The sequence below is a fragment of the Grammomys surdaster genome, unplaced genomic scaffold, assembly GCF_004785775.1.
Source record: "Grammomys surdaster isolate TR1022 unplaced genomic scaffold, NIH_TR_1.0 125476, whole genome shotgun sequence".
NCBI lineage: Eukaryota > Metazoa > Chordata > Mammalia > Rodentia > Muridae > Grammomys > Grammomys surdaster.
The window spans coordinates 742,920-756,493 of NW_021620336.1; the positions used below are offsets into that span (position 1 = coordinate 742,920).

At 41.0% G+C, this 13,574-nt stretch overlaps 1 pseudogene; it reads left to right on the forward strand.

Annotated features, from left to right (window-relative positions):
- The first annotated feature begins 8,814 nt into the window (after positions 1-8,814).
- LOC114638011 lies at positions 8,815-9,228 on the forward strand (annotated as a pseudogene).
- The last annotated feature ends 4,346 nt before the right edge of the window (positions 9,229-13,574 follow it).

Here is a 13,574-nt window from a genome sequence, read left to right on the forward strand (position 1 = left end):
AGTGTCTGCAAGGTGATGGTGCTGACTGCTGGGAACACACAGCTTCAAGAGCAGCAAGAAAAGATGCAGGGTTGTGAAGCCAACCACTGTGGCAAGACCTGGGGCAGGGCTAGCTCCCTTCTGACATTATTTCTTTAGTGTTAAAAAAGTCTTTAGGACAAGAACATACATTTAGTACAAGAACTGTCTGTGTCCTGCTTTCTATTTTCTTTAACATACTGATAAATTATATATTTATGTTTGGTCTTGTTTCGGTGACACTGGGGGTTGCAATGTTAGGTACAGAGCAAATATTTGTTAAATAACAAATGAATTCATTGTCATCCAATTATCCTAATCTCTCCTTGTACAGAATTAACGGTGTTGACCATAGACTATCAATATTAGAATGTCAGTTGCTTCACAAGCCACATGAAGCCCATAAAGAAGGAAGACCAAGTGAGGGTGATTCGGTCCTTCTTAGAAGGAGCAACAAAATACTCAAGGGAGCAAATATGGAGACAAAGTGAGGGACAGAAACTGAAGGAGGGGCCGTCTCAAGACCACCCCACCTGAGTATCTATCCCATGTGCAATCACCAAAGGTAGATGCTGATGTGGAAGACAGGAAGTGCATGCTGATAAGAGCCTGATATGGATATCTCCTCAGAGGCCTTCAAGAGTCAGACATATTCAGAGGCAGATGCTCACAACTAGCCATTGAACTGATCATGGGGTTCTCAATAGAGGAGTTAGAGTGAAGACTGAAGGAGCTGAAAGGTTTTGTGGCACCATGAGGAGAGCAACAATACCAACCAACCACAGCTCCCAGGGTCTAAACCACCAGCCTGGGAGCACTTAGGGGGGGATCCAGGGCTTCAGCTGAATATGTAAAAGTGGAGGGCCCTGCTGGGCATAGGTGGAAGAAGAGAACCTTGACCTCATGAAGGCTGGATGCCCCAGGGGGTGGGAATTTTGAGGGTGGGGAGGTGGGAGTGGGGGAGTGTAGATAGAGGTTACATCCACAGAGAAGGAGGAGGAGGGGCGAGGGGATTGGGGGTTCCGAAGGGGTGGTGGGGGATGGGGTAAGGGGACAACATAGGAAATGTAAATAAATCATCCAATAAAAAAAAAAAAGAAAAAAAAAAGTAAGAGAAAAAGAAAAAAAAAGAAGTAAGAAAAAAAAAAGAATGTCAGTTGCTACTGAGATGAGAGCTCTTTACTGGATTTCTATTCAAATGCAGCGAGTCATGGAGTCAGCCGTCTGTTTTATACTAGAGACCATTGATTTTGACAGAAATTAATGTTAGTAAGAGAATTAAATTGAGTTCTAACACACACACCAGTGTTTTTAATATGGAATAGGGGGTCATAGGAAGTGTAATTCCAAGACTCCATGCTTTTATCTCTAAATAGACCTTTAAAATTCCTAACAGCTGAGGGACGGGAAGGGCTGAGGTCTGCCCTTTAATAAGGAACTCCTTTGACCTTCACTTATTTTCGCTTTACTCTCATTTATTGCTCAACTGCCAGAAAGGAACCTCAGGCCACAGGTGTCCCGAGCTTGGGCTGTTAATCTACACTGCTGAAGTTCAAAATTTGTCTGACAAAAAGACTTAAGTGGTCTTTCTTTCTAGTTTTGTTAACTACAAGTTCATGGTCCCTCCTTAACGTTTCATTTTCAGTTAACTAAATTAGATAGAGATGCCAAAGTCAAAGGCAGCGGATGCAAAGCTCATAACTGGCCCGCGTGTAACAGCTTTTGCTTTTTATAGAATAGATATGCTAAGGGATAAGCTCAAATACCGTAAATTAATTGGGTGGCATTCTCCCTCAAGTGTTACTCATGGCAATGAGAAAATACAGAACTCTAAATACAACAGAGCAACCAACACAGCTCCTTTATGTAGTTTATTTCATTTAATTTAGGCATAGGAGTAAGCACTTGTTTGAATATTATTATTGGCATCTCTATAAGACAGAACATATATGAACAATGTAGCAAAGAAAGAAAATATCTATAATAGAGAAAGTTTAGCCAGTCTCCTCCCCCATGACCACAAATCCCGCTCACAAAGACCACAAGCTCTGCCGACAAAGACCACAAGCTCTGCTCTATCTCTCTACTCCTGGGGTAATTGCACAGAAATGGAAATTTCTTGGACATGGTTTCGAGCTCAAACATCCACTAGGCATGTCAAGAGCAAACATTAATAAATGTGAGCCAGTACTCACCACACTCGCTTAGAGTCCTGGCTCACTACTGAGCAGAAATGTATTTGTGCCCCATTGTTTCCAAGTAACCATTCCTAGACACACTTAAACTCCAGTGTTCACAGAAATAAGAAATTGTGTGCTCACCACACTCAAATAATGTGTTTTTCTCATTGTTCTATTTCTATTTCTGTGTTATATCAGGACAGTATTTATGGTCTAAGAAAATTAAGGTGAATAAAAGGTCAGCCTAGGGTTAGATGTGGTGGTGGAAAATGTTCTGGCAGGTACAGTTCGTGAAGTGTGTTGCAATCGCTTTTTAAAACTCTGGAAAACTAATGCTGAAAAACTTTGTAGAAATTAAGGCACTCATTAGCAAGGCCTGTTGACAGAGACAACTGGGTGGAAATAAACCAATATCTCCTAAAATACCATGGGTTTCCTCTTCCTCCAGCACTCGCCTGCCATCTAGTGGATGTATTACAATCTAGCCAGGAGTTGCTTTATTTAAAATCAATCATACTGGTTGAATAAATACAATGTTGTCTTTTGAATAAGAACAGAGGCATGTGTTCTAGTTGGCATACCCCCAAAATGAAGCCTATCTTGTTTACAAGGAGCCTTGGCAGTCTGTCCTCACTTGCTTCTTTCTCTGTTACTGTGACAAAGCGCTGACCAAAATCAGCATCGAAGGAGGAATGACTTATATCATCTTACAGCTACCAGATCACAACCCACCACTGAGGGAAGTCAGGGAAGGAGCTCAAGGCAGACACCTAGCAGCAGGAACTGAAGCAGAGACTGTGGAGGAACACTGCTTAGAAACTTGCTTCCTAGGCAACCACCTATGTTATAGAACCCAGGACTACCTGTCCAGGGTGACACCACCTCCAGTGAATGAGGTCCTCTTCCATCAGTTAAGAAAATTCCCCTCACATGCGCCCATACACCAATCTGTTGGAGGCAGTTCCTCAGATGAGATTTCCTCCTCCCAAGTGTCTTTCATCTGTCACATCTACAAAAACTAACCAGCCCAGTCCTTATAGAGACTTTGGAAAAACATATCATTTTTGTATTTAAATTCATTAAAAACCAAGTCTTATTTTCAATGTGAGTCAAAATAAGTAACAGAGAATCACTAATATTCAATCCGTTTATGTTTCTTCTGTCCCGATTCAATAAATTATTTTACTTATCATACTTTAATGGGAGTATTTATGCCCAAAAATAATCATTGAATTACCTATTAACCAACTTTCAAGACAGGTGTTAAAGGGATACAAAATGTAAGAGACACACTCTTAGATGTTAATAATTTAGTCAAAGAGGAAAAAAAAATCCAAACTAGGTGGTACTTCCCTGTGTGGTCCAAAGGAAAGAGCTCTGCCTCAGGAATTGTCAGTGTTTACAAGTAACATTTAGGCTGTGTTTGACAATAATGAAACACACAGCCCTGAAAACAATGAACAGTTTTTTTCCAGGTGGAATAATTAATATCTCAATATGAAGGGGAGGGAGAGATGAATATACAGTGAAAAGACTCCAAGGAGTGGCATCCCAAGTAAACCTGGACCGTAGTATAGGCTGACAGGGTCAGCTAAGCAGGCTCTGTGACACCAGGAAGGTCTTTGTGAAAGTGTTCCTTACATTGTCAATACCATCTCAGCACTCATGTTCACCTTATGTACCCCGGGTTGAGCAACCATTGGCAGACTGTGGATGGAAACAAATGCTCCTTGTAACTGAATTCCAAGAGCACTCTTGAAAGCTTTGCTCGAGAGTGAGCTGAGTTAATGAGTCCCACTCTGGGCTTCAGTCTCATCCTGCAAGGTAACCCTGACAAGTGGATAGAACTGTGTAAAATCTCTTTCTGGGAAACACATTTCCTCCATGACTAGAGCCTTTTCCTTTCTCCCAGCAGGAGAAATCTGGGGAAATCCTCATTTCTCTGGGGTACATTGTCGAAGTAGTCTGACGATCAGATTGGGAATTATGGTGTCTCTTTAGAATATCTTCATCTGCCAAGTCTGTGTATGTTTCCTCATGACTCAGAACCTTGATTTAATCAATGAATTAGATATGGAAAAAGACCTTTTTGGTCAAGGAATGCAACTTCCTGCCAAGAACAGAACTTTTGTCTATAAAGCGTCCGTTGCTCCCGATGTGTTCACAATAAATATCACGTTTTCCTATTTTAGACCCTCTGTGAAACCATCCCCACCAATAGTCAAGACTGCCATGTAACTGTATAAAACGTTACCATCTCCCACCTCAGCCTCTCTAGGTTATATTTTCTTACCCTCCAACTTCTCTGCTTAGCAAATTCTGTTTGTCTCTGTGGAAATCATTATCTGCAATTAAGTTCAATTCAACCTCAGAGGAGGCACAAGGGTCACAAAGACATTTTGCCACCAGTGAGAGGTCATGGCAAACCTGATGAAGCCATTGGAATGTCTGCTTAGTGCCCACATTTCTTTCTCTTATTCCTAAAGTTCTTTTGGGAAAAAGTCTGGGTGGGTCCAGTTCTCATGGGATAGAGTTCTAGCTGGGCTTCTGAAACAATATACAAAAATGAAGGATTCCTAGAGAACAAAAGTTGTGGTTCTTATTAAAGGTCTCCTTTTTTTTTTTTTTTTTGGTTTTTCAAGACAGGGTTTCTCTGTGTAGTCCTGGCTGTCCTGGAGCTCACTCTGTAGACCAGGCTGGCCTCGAACTCAGAAATCCGCCTGTCTCTGCCTCCCAAGTGCTGGGATTAAAGGCGTGCGCCGCCACCACCCGGCTAAAGGTCTCCTAAACATTATAGAAACTATATTTTTGGGCCACAGTCACTCAGATTACACTGAGAACTATTTTTTACATGGTCTCAACCAGACTCTACCTACCTAAAAGGCACCGAAACTCAAAGGTTTTGTATGGAACAAAACCAAAGTCAGTGTCTACCACCAAGGTCTCCGAGTTAGGCAGAAGATTTACTCAACAGTATTAAAGATGTAGAAGGTGTTATTCTAACTCATAGTAAAGACTGGCCTTTAGACACTCTGATTTCGAATCTTTTATAGATGTGTATTGTTGGGAGCCGACTCCTAGCAGAAAGCCACTATCATCTTTGCAGCCATCTCGAGCCATATACCCTGACAAGAGACTTGTTTTCAACAGCCCGCAACAGCTGAGCACACTCTGATAAACATCTTGTTTTTCTCACATATCTTGTTTTGCTGCTTAGTGCCCCTAGCTGCAAGGCACACTTGGTATCCACGCTGCAAGGCGCGTGACATAGTGCCTTCAGCTGTGTTCCCCTCCTTGTCCACGAGAGCAAGGCACGTGGTAAAGCGTATAAATACCCAGGATTTCCTTTCAACAAACAAGACTTGATCAGACTCTGTCTTGTCTCCACTTTTCACATCTCTTGCCCCTCCATCCCCACTCTCTCTCTTGCTAGACCCTGACCCATGGACCGAAGCAGCAGCTCGGGCCTTTACAGTATATAATGGGCTTTGTTATTTATTCTCATCAGACCCTCCCCCTTTCTCCTGAAGAATATATTTTAAGGTGATATTTTGTCTTCTTTACTGGAACTCTAGTACCTACATATATCATGGCTCAGAAACATTGATTTAATCAAATAAATGAAATAAGGGATAAAATCTTTACTGTAACAATTAAGGCATTTCCAATAATGTTCAACATATACTTTCACTAAACTTCAAAGAGATTTGGGGTTCGGTTAAGTAGTTATGTTCTGCATGGAAGCAGTAGAGGAGACCATGCCAAGCCAAACCCAGAACCGGAAGAAGGGCAATGATTGCTGACGCTCCATCAGAGTGATGTATAGCTCGAAGTCTTCTGTACTGAAGATTTATTTTGCAGCTGACAAAAGTTAAAAGATTTTCCTAAAATGTAATTAGAGAGAGATGCAAGGATAACAGTGGGAGAACATACAACACATGCAGAAAACCACTGAGAATCTGAAAAGACCCAGCTTACAGTAGCTAAGAACACAGTTGCACAGCCCTGAGTTCAACTCCTGACTCTGCTGAAAACTACCAATATCTGGGTTATTAACAGGAGTCTAGGTGAGGGGTTATTTGCAAAAAACACTTCTGATATGGTTTAACATCCTTTTCTCAAACCATTTCCCTATCACCCTTTCTGTCACCAGATTGCACCGTTGGCTTAAGCTGTACTTATGGAAATTTTAAATTCTCAGCATCTTTATCACATAAACTAAGTTCAAGACAGCTACCCTGTCCACCTTCCCAGCCAACTCGTACTCACAGTTGATTTTTTAAGCCAATCAGAACTTCTCTGGTAATGATTAACTTGTACATTTCTCCTCATAGTCAACACGGTGACAGAATGGAAGAAAACGTAGACTCGGAAATCCCTGATGTAAACTCCAGCTCTCCAACTCACTGCAGAGTTCCAAGCATGTCACTCTATGCCTTGAGGTCTCATTTCCTTGTAAGATAAAGTCAGTGCCTTTGACAGTCTCTCAGAACCTTCAGCTCTAATATCTTTCCATATTTCCCCAGGCCGCTATCATGCTAGAGCCTACTGTACTGGTGTGATCCTTAACTTACAGATGAAGAAAAAATTACTCAGCAAAGCCAATTAATTTGGCCAACATCATAACCAAACTTTATTAAGCTACCATTATTTGAGGGTCTTTGTAAATCACAGACAGACAGACAGACAATCCTAACTCTGGCAGAATCTAAACACAAAATAAAAGTCCCAACTTCTTTCACTAATCAAGTGCACATCTGCCCCCTGTTGTCCACTAATAATATCATTTGTCCTTTCTACCTGATCCCCATCTGATCCTTGAGCTGTTTGTTTATATTTTACCTCTTTCCCTGCCTGATACCCAAAGCTGTTTCTAAAGGAAAGATAAAAGCACATATTTTTAATTCAAGATAAAGATTCTAACCCAAATTTGCCAGGTGTTGTAACTAAAAATTGATGCATTTCCTTCAAAATGTAATCAAGTTATCAATGTTACTATATCACTAATACATTCTTGGATCTTTTTCTAGGAAAAAACAAATGAGATATGGTGTCTTTTTGTTTTGCAAAGATCATATCCAGAACATTATTAATATAAAAGCAGCTTTTTAAAATTTAAATGGACCCACATCCACCAGTCTATGAGCACACAAACTGACTCAGAGAGGTGTAAAGGGGAAAGGACGGAAGAGCTGGAAGTGTGGGGGAGGTAAGGATTGATCTGGGTGGAGTTGAGGGAAGAAGGAGCTTAAATATGATCAAAATACATGGAATGCATGTATGCAATTCAGAAAGCAATTACTAAAATTATCATATCAAAACAAAGTATGAGAAATTGATTTAGACTCCTAAAATATTTAAATTTTCTAGAATCTATTACTAAATCAAATAGTAAAAACCTGAACATGCCATAACAGTACCACAAAAAGCCCCTTTGTTTCAGCACCTTGCTAATTCCAAACTGCCTGAGGCAGACTTGACCTCTCTGCTAACACTGCAAGGCTGCTGGACAAAACGCGTGCCAAGACAGAAGACTTAAGACCTGAAAACGAGAGCAGATCTGCAGACAGAATACACGTTTGCAAGATGTCCTCGAGGGAACCCTGTATTTAGCTAAAATTTTCTTATTATTATTTAAAAATAAAAAATTTAAAAAGAATGATATTAAATTCACACTATGCATCTTTGTGTTAGAACCAAACTGACATAAATAATTAAATTTTATATTTCTTCCAGAAACTACATATCCAAAATGCTCAGGGATGTTAGTCAACAACACATGAGCAAGAACACCACACACAGTTGCACAGATATAGTGAAAGCAGGTAACCCCCAGATTGCAAAATGGTGATTGTTGTTGTTGTTGCTGCTGCTGCTGCTGCTGTTTTGTTTAACAAAAGCAGCAGAAAGTAGACCAGGCCTCATCTACTTAGGACACCAAATTGTTCTCTGTATATTAGACTCATCCAGAGAGTCTCCAAAAGGCAAAGATTTTCAATTTGAACTCTCAGGATTTCAGATTCAAGATAAGAGAAGTAAGATAAGAATCTCAATTGTAAGAAGCACCTCAAGTAATCAGCTACATATAGCCATTATATGGTATTTATACATAAATACTTCAATCTTACAAGCTACAGAATACACTTCATTTGTAACAAGGAGCCAGACAGTGTAACTCATCCCCAAAAGCCTGCAGAGTGAAGAGGCCATTACAATGAGTCAAATGCTTCCTTCTCCATATGTTGTTCAGCTGGACCTCAGATAGAATAGATGAACCAGTAATTTTTTCATTTTTATTACATACATACATACATACATACATACATACATACATTTATATGCACATGGAATGCAGATACAACGATAGGACAACAAATCCACAAAGTAGATTCTCTTCTGCCCACTACATTGGTCCTAGCAATAAAATTTATGTCTTCAGTCTTGGCCACAAGCTCCTTTATCACTTGAGCCATCTTGCCAGCCTCATCCAATGATTTCTTTTTTCTAATATTCTTAAGTGCTTCAGAATGAAGTTTAGGCCACTTTGATGAGAAAAAGCTGCAGGTCCTACAAAGCTGGTCAACTAAGATGTGTAACTTCACAGGCTACAGAATTCAAGAAGGTCTTCCAGCTGTTTGTCCAAACATGTGATGGTAAAATACTGTACAGCCAATTTAGGGACATGATGAGGGCCCTGTGTCAGAATCCTACCAACACTAAGGTGCTGAAGATCCTGGGGAACCCCAAAAGTGATGAGATGGATGTGAAGATGCTGGACTTTGAGCACTTCCTGTCCACATTGCACACTGGGGCCACACACAAGGACCAGGATCTTATGAGGATTATGTTGAAGACCTTCATGTATTTGACAAGGACAGAAATGGTACCATGATGGGTGCTGAAATCTGTCATGTCCTTGTTTGAGATGACAGAGGAATAAGTAGAGATGCTAGTGACAGGGCATGGGGACAGAAATGGTTGTATCAGCTACAAAGAGCTTGTCTGTGTCTGGATGGTGCTGAGTGGATGAGGACATTTCCATATCTCCAGCCAGGTGTCAAATTTCTATGTGATCCCAGAGTCTTCCTAGGGCCCCTTCCCACAGCACTTTGAACATCTGATCTATATTGTCTTCACCAAATAAATCTGTTCTCTTTTTCCAAAAAAGAAAAGGAGAAGGAATAGGAGGAGGAAGAAGAGGAGAGAGAGAGAGAGAGAGAGAGAGAGAGAGAGAGAGAGAGAGAGATGCTCTAACATATAGCAAGGACACTATGATCCACTATGTTCATAGCAGCCTTATTTATAATAGCCAGAAGCTGGGAAGAACCCAGATGTCCTTCAACAGAGGAATGGATACAGAAAATGTGGTACGTTTACACAATGGAGTACTACTCAGCTGTTAAAAACAATGAATTCATGAAGTTCTTAGGCAAATGGATGGAACTAGAAAATATCCTGAGTGAGATAACCCAATCACAAAAGAAGACACATGTTATGCACTCACTGATACGTGGATATTAGCCTCAAAGCTCAGAATACCCAAAAGATACAACTCACAGACCACATGAAGTTCAAGAAGGAAGACCAAAGTGTGGGTGTTTTCGTCCTTCTTAGGAGTAACAAAATACTCAAGGGAGCAAATAAAGAAGACAAAGTGTGGAGCAGAGGCTGAAGGAGGGGCCCACTGGAGACTGCCCTACCTGAGGACCCATCCCATGTGCATTCAAAAACAGGCAGACACTGTTGTGGATGCCAGGAAGTGCATGCTGATAGGAGCCTGATATAGCTGTCTCCTTAGAGGTCTGAGGTCTGCCAGAATCTGACATATAGAGGCAAATGCTCTCAGCTAACCATTGAACGGATCATGGGGCCCCCAATGGAGGAGTTAGAGAGAAGACTGAAGGAGCTGAAGGGGCTTGTGGCACCATGGGAAGAGTGACAATACAAACCAACCAGAGCTCCCAGGTCAAAACAGCCAGCCTGGGAGCACATAGGGAGAGACCCATGGTTCCAGCTGTATATGCAGTGGAGGATGACCTTGTCAGGCATTGGATGCAGAGGAGGTCCTTGGTCAAGTGAAGGCGGGATGCCCCAGTGTGTGGGAATTTGAGGGCGGGGAATGGGGAGTGGGTGGATGGGTAGAGGTACAGCCTCATAGAAGCAGCAGGAGGGGGGACAGGATAGGGAGTTTCTGTGGGGGGGATGGGGAAAGGGGATAACATCTGGACTGTAAATAAGTATATACAAGAAAAGAAATTAAGAAGAAGAAGAAGAGGAGGAGGAGGAGGAGGAGGAGGAGGAGGAGGAGGAGCAGGAGGAGAAGGAGGAAGAAGAGGAAGAAGGGTGAACAAAATACTCACAGGAGGAAATACGGAGACAAAGTATGGAGCAGAGACTGAAAGAAAGGCCATCCAGAGACTGCTCCACCTGAGGATCCATCCCATATGCAGACACCAAACCTAGAAACTATTGCTGATGACAAGAAATGCTTGCTGACAGGAGCCTGATATAGCTGTCCCCTGAGAGGCTCTGCCAGAGCCTGACAAATACAGAGGCAGATGCTCGCAGCCAACCATTGGACTGAGCATGAGGTCCCCAATGGAGGAGTTAGAGAAAGGACTAAAGAAGCCGAAGGAGTTTGCAATCCCATAGGAAAAACAATATCAACCAACCAGACCCCCCAGAACTCCCAGGGATTAAACCACCAACCAAAGAGTATACATGGAGGGACCCATGGCTCCAGCTGCACATGTAACAGAGGATGGTCTTGTCGGGCATCAATGGGAGGAGAGGCCCTTGGTCCTGTGAAGGTTGGATGCCCCAGTGTAAGGGAATGCCAGGGTGGTGAGGTGGGAGTAGGTGGGTGGGTGGGGGAACACCCTCATAGAAGCAGGAGGAAGGGAGTTGGGATATGGGTTTTGAGGTGGGGACTGAGAAAGGGGATAACACTTGAAATGGAAATAAATAAAATATCCAAAAGAAAGAAAGAAAGAAAGAAAGGAGGGAGGGAGGGAGGGAGGGAGGGCGGGAGGGGGGAGGGAGGGAGGGAGGAAAAACAAAGAAAAAATGAGCTTTAAATCTAGACTACTCATTGAAAGGGTCTTGCTACAATAATTTAATCAATCAAAAAAATGCATCTGTCTATTAACTCAGACCCCAGCTTGACCCAGAGAAACCATCCAGGGACCTAGAACATTGGCCGCTATTCCCTGTGAGCTTTGAAATCCCCATATAGAAGACCTTAAAGCCCTCTATTCTGACCATAAATTTTCTTTGAAATAACTATAGTGTTTTGGTTTTGGTTTACTCCAAAGGCACTTCAGTAACCTGGTCACCCAGGGCTGAAATTCTATTTCAAACTTGTTTGAAAGAATTTATTGGTTAATGTTCTCATGGCTGTTACAAAAAGCCACTTAATGTTTATTTTGGCCCTGGTTTGAGGGTACAGACTATGATGACAAGAAAAGTGCAGGGGGGATGCAGCTCTGGATATGGCAGCAGGAATATGAGTTACCTGGCCACTGAGTCCAGTCAGAAAGGGAGCCATAAGTTCAGAACCCCAGCCCATGGCATGCTGCTCCTACATTCAGAATGTCTTCCTTGCTAAACCTCTCTGGAAACATTATCACAGATAGAGTATCTCCTGGGCAAGTCTACACACCATAAAGATTACCACTAACAAGCTGAAATAGCATAGTTGGGGAAGGGTTATATGAAAGATTAACCATCACCAAGATCTATTATCAGAAGATGGCAGGAAGATTCCTATCCCTTTGGTTTAAATAAAACTTTACTCATCCAAGTAATTGTATTGAAAAATGTCAACAGTAACATAAAAATTTTACCAACCAGACAAATGTTCAATATCATGAACCTTGATATTAGAATGTGAGGAAACACAAATTCTGTAAAAGAAGACAGTATATTCTGAAGTTTAGATTCTTAAGTATCAAAAAACAACAGCTAAGCTTTGAGATTTTGATTCATTTTTGAAAGATGAACAAAATTGAGTTGCTATATACTTCTGTTAGTAGAGTAAATACGACCATATACCCTTTTAAAAGGAAATAATTAGATACAGAATATCCAGGTTGTAGCATCTTGTCCATAGCAAATGCTGGAGCAAACACAAATGGTTTCCAGATTTTCATCTGTACTTCAAGGTCTGAGTGGTTGGATAGTGAACATGTGATCATTGGGAAGGTGAGAAAAGGCATGAGCACCATAAAAGCCATGGAGTGTTTGGGGTCCTGGAATGGCAATACCAGCAAGAAGATCACCATTGCCTACTCTGGACAACTCTAATACTCTTGACTTGAGGGCATCTTACCCATCAGACCCTTTCTTCTGTAGCTCAGGAGAGTGTTCCCTCAACCCCCATCTGCTCTCAAAACCCAGTAACCTCTGCTCTTACTGAATTTGGAGGTTCCACATTTTCCTTATTTCCTCCAAGTCTAACTGGATTACAGAGTTAACTTTATGAATAAAAGCTAAATAATAGGCAGATAATAAATAGATGGTAGATGGGTTAGATAGGTAACATAGATAGGTATACAATGACAAACACCACTCAAAAGTGACAAGCTGGTGGAACCTTCTATGTCACCAATGGATTTTAAGCCATGGAAGTGAGTTTTACCCATCCATATAGTCACACTTGTACCCAGGTATTTGCATAGCCATATTTATTCAGTCTCCAGCACACAACTGCACAGAGCATCATGAAGCTATGGCATCTTACTGTTTTCAATTCGAAGTCATGACAAAATTGTCAAAAATAATTGGGAAATAACAATAGTGTTCCATATATTTACATTTTTAACATATAGCATATTTATCAGTGTATATTGAACAGTTATTTTTAAGTAGAGAAGGGGTACTTAAGACAGAAAAACACTAGTTTTAGGATAACTTATAGATAGAGGATTATTCTATTTAAATTCCTAGAATATAAAAATTCCTTTAAAAAAAAAAGATGCTCAGTCTTAATAATACTCATGACATGACATAGTCTCATTTTTGTAAACTAGAGTGAGAAGAGAAAAACATTTTGCTTACATGATACCCTCCCATTCTGTCAAACACTCCAGTGGATGTTATAAGTCCTAGTACCTTGGACTCTTTAAATAAATGAAATTATAATGACAAACCCATTTCAGGGACATTTCTAGTACTGGGCTAGAAAAAAAAACAGGTGATACAAAGATGTGTCTTTCCTTTGTCCAAAAATGATGTGTGATGTGGATAAATAACTTTTAAATTAATTTCAAAAAATAAGTAACTATGGAAATTCAGAACTAGATGTTATGTTCCTAGAACAAAATGTAAACAGGGGATAATTTATACTCTGATGAAAGACAAGGGACCAGAAATCTC